Here is an 8,991-nt window from a genome sequence, read left to right on the forward strand (position 1 = left end):
TCTAAGATGTGGCCTTGCGTGGAGGTGGCACCTGGTCTAAGATGTGGCCTTGCGTGGAGGTGGCACCTGGTCTAAGATGTGGCCTTGCGTGGAGGCCAACAAAGTTCCTGCACCAGTGCACTCACTGATCCTCATGTAGAACATGGGTTGTGATTGGTTAAATTAAGTTGAAACTTAGATACACGCAACCTGGGAACACAACTAAGACTAAATTTCTTAGATTTACTGTACTGTAGTAGCTTCATTATATCCAGGTTAAAATAGATATTTACAAAGCCCAAAACCTATAATTTCATAAATTAATTAAATGTTTAATTCATAAAATGTTTGTTCCTCAATAAGACCCAACTGTAGTAGGTTGATACTCCATCCCGCCATCCCTCTCCCTCCCAGCTGTCCCTGTAGTCTAACCAACTGATGGCATATTTGGCTTATCATCTCATTGTTCCAGGAAGATGTGCCTATTTTTAAATGACCCATTCTTTATGGCTGTTTCTCTGTGGCTTCATCCCAAACAGCACCCTATTTCCTAGTTAGTGCACTACTTTTAAACCAGGGCCCATAGAACTCTGGTCAAAAGTAATGCAATTTATAGGGAATGTGGTGCCATTTGGGAAAAGCCATTGACTGTCTCTGTTTGTCTGTGCTGGCTGGCCAGTGGACATGGTGTAACCGGCCATGCTGTTTGTCCCTGTTAGCTACATGGATGGAATGGAACAGGATTAAGTCTATTTTCTTCAAGAAKCCCTTGATATAAGGGGGGCTAGCTATAAGCCAAGTTATTCCAGGCTATTGTAGAATAAAACCGAAATAAGTACAGAGGCAGGTGCAAGCCAAAACACTTGAGTAACACTTTGATCATGTTCCGATGAGAAATATGAAATAAATCACCTCGACTGCATTGATCAAGTATGTGCTGCCAGTGGGAGAACTGGAGGAGAGGATGGAGCCTGATTGTCATTCACTCTGCCTCCTCTTTGGATTTACCAGCATGGAGAATCAGGAAGATGAGCTGAAAAATGACACGTCCACACTGAGACCAAAGGCTAATCTGAAATGGCATCCTATTCCCTTTATAGTGCACCACAAAGGGCTCAGGCAAAAAGGAGTGCACGACATAAACTGCCGTTCAAAAGTTTGGGGTCACTGAGAAATGTCCTTGTTTTGGAAAGAAAAGCATGTTTTTTGTCAATTKAAATAACATCAAATTGATCAGAAATACAGTGTAGACATTGTTAATGTTGGACTATTGAGCTGGAAACGGCATATTTTTTATGGAATATCCAAATAGGCGTACAGAGGCCCATTATCAGCAACCATCACTCCTGTGTTCCAATGGCACGTTGTGTTAGCTAATCCAAGTTGATAATTTTAAAAGGCTAATTGATCATTAGAAAACCCTTTTGCACAAGTCCTCAACTGGAAAAAGCCATATCTCAGACTGGCCAATAAAAATTAAAGATTAAGAAAAGAAACGATTAAGATGAGCAAAAGAACACAGACACTGGACAAAGGAACTCTGGCTAGAAGGCAGCATCCCGGAGTTGCCTCTTCACTGTTGAGACTGGTGTTTTGCGGGTACTATTTAATGAAGCTGCCAGTTGAGGACTTGTGAGACGTCTGTTTCTCAAACTAGACACTCTAATGTACTTGTCCTCTTGCTCAGTTGTGCACCGGGGCCTCCCACTCCTCTTTCTATTCTGGTTAGAGACAGGTTGCGCTGTTCTGTGAAGGGAGTAGTACAAAGCGTTCTACAAAATCTTCAGTTTCTTGGCAATTTCATTTCTCAGAACAAGAATAGACAGACGAGTTTCAGATTAAAGTTCTTTGTTTCTGGCCATTTTGAGCCTGTAATCGAACCCACAAATGCCGATGCTCCAGATACTCAACTAGTCTAAAGAAGGACAGTTTATTGCTTCTTTAATCAGCACAACAGTTTTCAGCTGTGCTAACATAATTGCAAAAGGGTTTTCTAATGATCAATTAGCCTTTTAAAATGATAAACTTGGCTTAGCTAATTGGAATTGGAATACAACAGTGATGGTTGATGATAATGGGCCTCTGTACGCCTATGTAGATATTCCATAAAAAATCTGCCGTTTCCAGCTACAATAGTCCTTTACAACATTAGCAATGTCTACACTGTATTTCTGATCAATTTGATGTTATTTTAATGGACAAAAAATTAGCTTTTTAAAAAACAAGGACATTTCTAAGTGACCCCAAACTCTTGAACGGTAGTATATATACAGAACAGGGTGGCATTTCAGACACATTCCAAGAAGGACTGATACTAAAAGTCCATCTAGAGACAGTCTTTTGAAGTGAAAACCAAGCACACACACAGCCACTGAGACCAACAGAGAAAGAGTGGCCACTCTGTGTCTTCTACATAAGAATAGATTTCTCACCGGGAAAAGAAATGCATATAGGTGCATTATTTCCGCAGGGGAAAAACGCATTGGGAAGCATTTTTCAGTGAGAGTGTGAATATAAGTTCATTTCTGACTGGGATAATGAGTAGCAACGCACCTCTCTCAACATGTCTCTTAATACATATTTAGGCCTATGGGTTAGAATTCAATGTGAGTTGTAAGGAAGACGCTGTTTTGAATCAATGTTCAGAGCCTAAGGATTGTTATTGGCCTTGATCCAACGACCCTCCAATGCTTTCCTATTTGCCATTCACCTTCTCTGTCCTCACGCCCTCCCTCCCCCTCGCATCACCCTCTCTTTTTCTTTTCATCCCTCCCTCCCTCACCCTCTTTCTCTCTTCCTCTTCCTCTCGCCCTCCCTCCCCCTCTCTCCTACATCTCCCTCTTTTTCTCTACCATGTATTTTCAACTTGGCCTGGCTCTCCTCTGAGAGATTGAGACCACCATTCAATCAGGCYCATGGTAACTTGAACAACTGCTGCWTGTCAGGGTTGTTACCTTTCAGTCAGTGATTTGAGCCCAGGGGGCCTTCAGGGGCCAGGTGAGTGGGTTTCAATCAATCTCTTTGATTCATCTATTAAGCACTGAGCTGCAGAGAGAAGCAGAGGCCTCTATGTCAGTAAGAGAATTGAGCTGCTCACGTTTCATCAAATACATCAACTGTAAAGGGGGAGAGAGAGACATCCACTCTTTAGCCATGTTATAATGTCTAACATGTTTCTGATGCATATTACATACTTGACATTCATAGGCTCAAATGGTACGGTGAATAGGTTATCATTGCTCTGTGTGACTTGAATGGAATGAATTAAAGTGAGGTTAATATTGTACTTAGATTTTTGTAATATGGACAGAAGTCAGAGTTGATCAGTCTTACCGTATATGTTTGATTGGCTTCATCCACAAACTCCCTCCTCCCTCTTTCTTTTTTCAGTCTACACATTTTAATGACTGCTGAAGGGCTCTGATTAATGAATCATGTTGCTCTCTTTCTATACAAGGTTAATAAAGCCCACACGAATGAATGTCAAAGTATCTCTATCTGTCTCAGTGTATTATGTACACCTGTGSGTTTGTGTATGTGTGCATATGACCAAGGTCAGTATGACCATTAGAGCAGTTGGTAATTACTACAGGGTAATGGGGTCCACTGATTAGCCTGTTGATTGGTTTAATTATATAACAGTTTTCTTTGCATTCCTCCTTTGTGACATTTTAGATGTAATTATGATTTTGGTATTGATATGACCAACACTTGGCTTACTAGGTATAGTCATATATCATATAGCTATACTCATTATCAGCGATTCTCTCTACCGTACATGCGTGACATAAAATCGCAAATGTCTCTAATTTGAAGCGAATATAAAATAATAGTACATGAAGGTGACTTTTTGTCCTTTCTTACATTATGGCCTGTTCTGGCCTGTGTGAAGTTAACAATGGAAATTGGTTGAGTGTTGTAGTGAATCCATGAGCATATAGTAGTGAGCCACTCTCCCTCCCTCTAATGATAGATCTTCCTCAGCATATAGATACAACTAGAATATGATTTGAATATGAAACACAGATGTCTCAGGATGTCCTTCAGAGAGAGACGCGTTTGGAAAAAAGTGATTCATTTGTGTGCTATATGTTCGTATAATGCCTACAGTATATACCATTTACTCTAGCTAGTCTTCTTTTGTTATCTTTTGTACAGGTGGAGATGCTTATTCTAGAGGTACTGTAAAAGTAACACGTAAATAACTATACTGTACAACTGATGCTGCAGCTAATGAGCCAGAGGGGTATTTAACAAGCATTTGTTTCACTTCTTCCATTTGAGCATGTCTCTCCAACACATCTGCTCCCTTGCCAGCCGAGTGATTCTAACCTGGGGCTTTCTAAACATAATGCTAAAACGGTGAAATTCACAAGTTGTCACTGAGCGTCTGCAGAGACAAAGCGATAATGTCTCTCACAAAACTAAACTCACCCCATCATGGTTGGGGTCAATTCCACAAAAATGTAATTCTCTCTTTCTGTAATTTCCATTTAATTCAATTCCAATTCCAGGTCAGTCTTCGAATTCAGTGATAATTCAATTCCTCTGAATTCCAATGTTAGGCAAATTCCAATAATTAAATTCCCAATTCAATATTATACTCAACAATTTCACAAATTCCAATTAGAATTTAATTCCGTCAGGCTTTCAGGCTGATCATCTCACTGTTCAGACAACCTAGCTATACTGGAAATATAGGGACACTGGTAGAAATGATTAAAAACAAATCATACAGTACATTTTTGAAACTATGTGCATTAATTCTATTATCTTGGAAATGTAAAAATACTGAATTCCAATTGAATTCAATGATTAAATGTTTTTACAATTCTTACACCATGCCCAAACCGGACGCGCGTGCGTGCGCCATTGTGCGCATATTGATTTTGTCCCCCGCACCAAGCGCGATCATGACACGCAGGTTGAAATATCAAAACAAACTCTGAACCAATTATATTKATTTGGGGTCAGGTCGAAAAGCATTAAACATTTATGGCAATTTAGCTAGCTAGCTTGCACTTGCTAGCTAATTTGTCCTATTTAGCTAGCTTGCTGTTGCACCGCATTCAGCATCACAAATAGAACTGACTTCTTTTTTAGCGCTTGGCAATGCAGACGCTCGTTGGCGCGCGAGCAGTGGGGGTGCAATGATTGAATAACAAGTATGTGTACATTTATTTTGCAACGCTCGGGCATGCGACACGAGCGGTGTGGTCAGCATGTTATGCAATTCCAATTCAAAAAGTTCAAACAGTCTAATTCCACTTCAATCCCAATTCCGTAGCTATTTCAGCCTACCCTATCAGCAATGCACAGCAGCTTTCCCCTAGAACAGAGACAGATGTAGAGAACAACATCAGTTGAGGGGCTGCAGCACTCAGCTGATTACCCACAAGCCCTGGGTTCTAAATTGATTAATTAGAGTCATTGATTGGATGGGAGTGGACTCACCTGGGTTCCTCTGCCGGTAATGAATGGCTGATTGGAGGTTTGTTATGAAACTGGGATAGACTGCAGCCTCTGAGGAGGTGACTGACTGACGCACTGCAACAGAAATAACTATCAGGGCTTCAGACATGTTTAAAATACATCTGAAGCACTGTTCTCATGCAGGGCTATGACGGGCAATGAGGTATAATAAGACGCTGTGGTAGAAAGTAATCACCGTTAATAGCTATCTAAAGTGCAATTATATTTAGGCCTTGAATGTGAAGCACTTACGTTATTATAATTATTAAGTTCAAAGGTGCACTTCTGATTTAAACTACAGTATTTTTTAGCAAGTTTAGCCTGGTTTGATCCAATTCAATGAGGGATGGAATAGAATAGAATAGACAGAATATTATCTGTCTTGCTTTGAGCTAACCAAAGATGACAATGTGAGGGGCAAACAGCCAAAGGACATGTGAGACCTTTGGAGGAAGTGAGGACCATGTTCAGGTTGGCTAACAGCTCAGTTYGACAGCTCTAGTGCGGCGTTTCCCAATCCTAGTCCTGGGGACCTCAAAGGGTGTACATTTTTGTTTTTACCCTAGCACTAGACACCTGATTCAAATAATTAACAAACCATCAAGCCTTTGATTACAGTATTTGAATTAGGTGTTTAGTGCAAGGGGAAAAAACAAACATTGCACCCTTTGGGGTCCCCAGGACTAGGATTGGGAAACACTGCTCTAGCAAACACATGACACGGTCTAAGAGGACAAGCAGCTGCAGAAATAAAAGCTGCTAATTGCTCATAAATTATCGTTTTGATTTCCTATGTCAATTAAATCACTAATGAATACAAAACAAAATACCCCCATTCACATCATATACATGAGCCATTCAATCATATGAAAGGGAATGATTTGTTTCCATTTTAAAATACAGACAACAGTCACCCACAGCGATACACAAACACCCAATCAATTATTTACATTTATTCACAAAGATACCATTGCTCATTGCTGTCATATATAAAAGATGTGACTCTTGGCACAGCGATAACAGGACTTGAAAGTCACCAGCAGCAGGTTTCTTATGGTGAATCTCTCCTTTCAAATAAGCGCCCCACCCAGAGAAGATTGAGCCCAATTATCTATCCTGGGTTTGAACAGAGTTGTGCACTGATCAACAGGGACACTGTATTATTAGTGATGAGCCAGTAGATTGAAAACAATCTTGGGTTTCATCTATCTCTGCTGAACATGCTCTCTGTAGCTATCTGATCCTAGATCAGTAATTACTGCAGGTTGTCAACAATTTATCACTTGGGTGCCATAGTGTCCTGAGTACAGTGGCTATATACACTCACGAAAGGTTCACACACACACACCACACACACCCACACACACACACACAACACACACACACACACACACAACCACACACACACACAACAACACCACACACACACACACACACACACACACACACACACACACACACACACACACACACTTTTTCTCTCTCCACACCCACTTACAAGATGCACATGTATTTACTAGTTGGGTTGAGGTGGGGCAAGTTCATTTGGTTTCTAAAAATATAATGTTTGTTATTATACAGTTCCTTAGGAAAAACAGAAACTCCCATGTCTAAATTGTATGGAACATTAGCATAACTATGTCTAATTTAGTGAATTATCTTTTAAGTAATATATTTTTGGCAAAATTATAGGAAAGGACATACTGTATTTGTTACAAGAGAAGTAGAAGAAGTCGTAGTTAACATCACAAACTGAAAGGTCACAATGTAACTTCTCTGTAATTCACACAACAAGGTACTGTTGTGAAGGGTATACAATTCACAAGAGAGCTCTTTCCGTCTCTGTCCTTCTCCTGGCTGTGAGATTTGATTTATGAACTTTGACAACAGCATCACTGTTTTTAATTATTAATACAGTAGAGTCTCACAGCGCAATCTCTCAATCACTCTGGGAAGTAATGGGGTTATTTGTTCCAACATGCCCCGTACACCTTGATTCATTTCACAATAGTCCCCCTTGTCAAGTGTAGCTACAAAACCTGGTAGATAAAGAATGTTATTTCTAATGATCCGGTGACATTGACCTGTTCTGCGAGGACACACACACACACAGACACACACACACACACAAACACACACAGACAAAAGCCTGCACACAAACCCATTTCATCTAGCACAGTACAGTTTACAACAGTACACAACAGTACCACTTCTGGAAGCTCTCAAGGAGTCCAGGGGAAATTGATGTAATAAGAATGAAAATGCATTCCAAGCAGCAGTAGGGGTCAGTCGAGCAGGGCACACTGAGGTGAACCAGACAAGGACAAGGCAGAATACTGCAAGTCATCTGAACTGGCACACTCTGATAGTACACTATGCTATTTATGAGGGGTAGTAGTGCACATGCAAAATCAAAGACTGATCAGCATACTATCAAAGTGTAATGAATAAGAGTATAAAGGGTTGAATTGCTAATATATTAAACATGAAAAAGCAGAAACTGTGTCATGTTCAGAAGGACACACAATCAAAACATTTTTTTTTATTGGACTATTCAGGTAGTGCGTCCCCATTTCATTCTTTATTAAACCATTTTCTCTCTACTGAACACTACCCATGTTTACCTCTGTCCGTTCACAATGACATCTGCATTAGCTTGCTCCTCAATGTGCATCAMCTCCCCAAATTACAACCCCTATCATCCTGCTCCAGCCTCGCCAATATATTTTCCAATCAACAGCTAAATTATTCAGAGTGTTGTCTGTATGGGGAATCTGGTAAGGCGAGGCTACAAGGTTACAGTAGCTGCAGAGAGGATACAGTAACGGCGTATAGAATATTAATCATACTGCTATATTTATATTGCATTTATATTGTATAAAATAGGAGAAGGGTYTTTTTTTCCATTTGCGAAACCCTCTAACCCTGAAATTAGAGTGTAAGACTATGAAGGGTTTTCATCATCATCATCTACCCACTGTCTGGGTGTGTATCTCACACATGGGTCATTCCATGTCATTTCAACAAGCCCACCATCTCAGATTGTTCTGAAATAGTTGATGTAGTTAGAAACATATAAGATTAGCATTCCTGAAACATTATTTGGTTGAAATATAATTTCTGAGAAATGAATCTAATTTATTGCACCCAAATTGGCCATTTTAATTTAAAGGAATCATATAATATTCAATAAAATATAGTAACTTACATCCGATTTCGACCAAACTTTTTCATAACAATGAGTAAGATGAGGAATCTAAAGAAATGGTGAAAAGCCACCCACAGACCCCCCACGCCAATCCCAACCCAACAACCAATATACAGTATCAGCTCAGAGTATTGTATCTTCATTATATGCAATGTATTCTCAGTTCATTTGGTGATTTTGCATCAAGTGTGAGGGGTTATGACAGGAGGTGTGTTGCAGTAGTCTAGTGTGAGGGGTTATTGGACAAGGGGAAAGGTGTTGCAGTAGTCTAGTGTGAGGGGGTTATGACAGGGGAGAACAGTGTTTTGCAGTTAGTCTAGTGTGAGGGTTAT

Source organism: Salvelinus sp. IW2-2015, linkage group LG8 (genome assembly GCF_002910315.2).
Source record: "Salvelinus sp. IW2-2015 linkage group LG8, ASM291031v2, whole genome shotgun sequence".
Lineage (NCBI taxonomy): Eukaryota > Metazoa > Chordata > Actinopteri > Salmoniformes > Salmonidae > Salvelinus > Salvelinus sp. IW2-2015.